At 32.3% G+C, this 2,560-nt stretch overlaps 1 pseudogene; it reads left to right on the top strand.

The window, feature by feature from the left end:
• The first annotated feature begins 1,473 nt into the window (after positions 1-1,473).
• On the top strand, positions 1,474-1,592 carry LOC111736124 (annotated as a pseudogene).
• Positions 1,593-2,560: the final 968 nt, after the last annotated feature.

The following is a 2,560-nucleotide window of genomic DNA, read 5'->3' as shown; positions in this document are numbered from 1 at the left end:
ATATATGACAGTGCTGATGTAGTTCCTCGTTGGCATGCTGCAACCTGCTTCGTTAATGAATATTTTTAAGCTTCTTTGAAGTCTTGAATATGAAAATAGAATAAAAATGTGATTACTGTCACTATAGCACTGCCAAATTTGTTAATGAGGCAATATTCTTTATTTTGTCTTGGGCCAAATTTGATGGTTGTTTTGCAAACAGCACAAAGCGATGATTAATGCACGTAAGCTAAGCTTCTCAGCTTTATGTTGTGGATGTTTTTTATGTAGATTTATTCAACATTTTCCCCTTAGTGTTTGGGAGGAATCAAATTTCATAGCTTCGACTATTTCATTTGTTCAGTACAGGTCCTAAAAGTAGGTAAAATGGAGGCGAAAAACCTCCTCAAGGAATAAGTATACTCTCTTATATGTTGTCATAAAATACTTTTTTCAATGGCATTTGTCATCTAAACTGGATTTACTAAAATCCTGAAATCCCATTATATACAATAATTTTCATCTTTATTAGTGCTGAATTCTCTAAGTTACTGAGCATGGTCTCTTCTGCCTAATTCAAAAGATCTCGGCATCCCAAAGTCTACAGAAAAGCTCATGGACAGCACAGGGAACTCCTGCCAGTGAGTTACCTCTTAAGTTAGTTACCTCTGAAATCAATTATAAATTACATTTTTTTGTTTTGTTTTCGGTCAAGTATTTCAGTTACCACAAAGACACCGCCCACCCATTCACTTCCATGGAGGCTATATTTTACAATATTTAGAATCATGTTTAATTTTATTTCTTACTATAATTTAAACTTTTCAATTTACACTTCAAAATTATTTGAGAATTATGCAAACTGTTTGCTTTTTTAGTGAGAAAAAGTTATATTTCAAATGTAAAGATACCAATTTATTTCAATCCCTAATATTCCCCTGAGACTGCTAAGTTGAATAGTTTTAAGAGTTTAGATAAATTGGTCAGATAGGTTTATAATAGAGTGCTAAAGGGAACTGAGGTTATCTGTGAGATGATGACAATAATAATATTAATAAGGTCAGATAGTGAAATAGCAAAAACATTAATCATTGCTAGATAGTAAATTCCTTGAGGATGAGGACCATATCCTATAAAACATTTACCGCTCGTGCCCTACCTATACTATGGTTAAGTGGTCAGTAAATACATGTAAACTTCGGTTTAATGGTCAGAGAGAAGTAGAAAAAGAAACATATGTCAAAAAAAAAATGATAAAACAATTTACCTATAAAGTGATCTACTATTTGAATCATCTTTTGAAACCAAAGTAAATGAATAATTCAGTAATCTAGACAAGAAAATTATTAGCCAAACTGCCACTAACTCCTGGGAAGAAGAATAATGTACTTTCCTGGTAAATCTTGTTTTTTCCACATGGAAATATCAGGCATATATGATACAAATGAAGGATTACTTGGTCAAGTACATTTTGTTTTTAAGAAAATGGGTATAGTCTACGGCCATGCCACACTGAACGAGCCCAATCCTATCTGATCTCGGAAACTAAGCAGGGTTGGGCCTGGTTAGTACTTGGATGGGAGACCACCTAAGAAGACCAAGTGCTATAAGTGTAAAAAATTCGAAAAAAGGGATTATAAGCAACAAGGTCCTTGCGATCTGTGAGGTCAACCAAGGGTTGCCTTGCCTAAAAAAAAATGAAAATAGGTATAGAATGGATCTTTTACATTGTGTCTACATAAAATGAATTCAGCTGTCTTAAGTGGATTCAGCTAATCAGTCTATTACTTTCTTCCCACTTGGTAAATGTCTGACTAAATTATTTTAACATGATCTTGATGTTGTTTCTTATTTTGAAGTTTTTATTGATTAACTTATGATTTTTTTGTCCTTAAAGTTTTTAGTAATGTTATTTTTATTTTATTTTCTAAGCTTGGAACAAGTAAAGGAGTGAGATATACAGATAATCGATAGCTTTCTCTCAAGATCGTTCACTATTAAACATGGCCAAATAGGCTTTGCAATTGTAATGTTTTTCTCCTTAAATGTTTACGTCGAGTCATAGATACACATAAGCAAATAGAGGTAGGGAGACAGGAGAAAAATACTTGCAAATATGTGCAAAGAAAGAGAGGAAGAAACAGCCTGGTCATTAAATAGTTAGGCATTAAACGAATGGATCTGATTTTGTTAAACTTTTTAGCAAATACTTAAACTATAGTAACTCTTAAATACAAGCCAAGTAGTAATTAACGTACAAAGAACAGAGATTATAATACTAACAGTCTGGGGTTTAAGGAAATTTCAAAACTAATCAGCTAATAATAATCATAATGGTAAAGACAATAATCTTGTTAAACACGATGCTGACGATAATAATGAGAATTTTTTGGGTCTGGCACAGGCAAGTCTATCTACATGCTTTAAATTAATTAATTTAATTTAAATGTCATAAAACTCTTATTAGGTCAGTAAAACTCCCATTAGGTTAGTTAAATGATTGGGCTACAGGTAACAGTACTGATCATGGCCCAATCATAACTTGTTTTGTTGTTGTTGTTGTTGTTTATTTTAATATTTT

Source organism: Pteropus vampyrus, unplaced genomic scaffold (genome assembly GCF_000151845.1).
Source record: "Pteropus vampyrus isolate Shadow unplaced genomic scaffold, Pvam_2.0 Scaffold17, whole genome shotgun sequence".
NCBI classification, from domain to species: Eukaryota; Metazoa; Chordata; class Mammalia; order Chiroptera; family Pteropodidae; genus Pteropus; species Pteropus vampyrus.
This window is presented reverse-complemented; position numbering and strand designations above follow the sequence as displayed.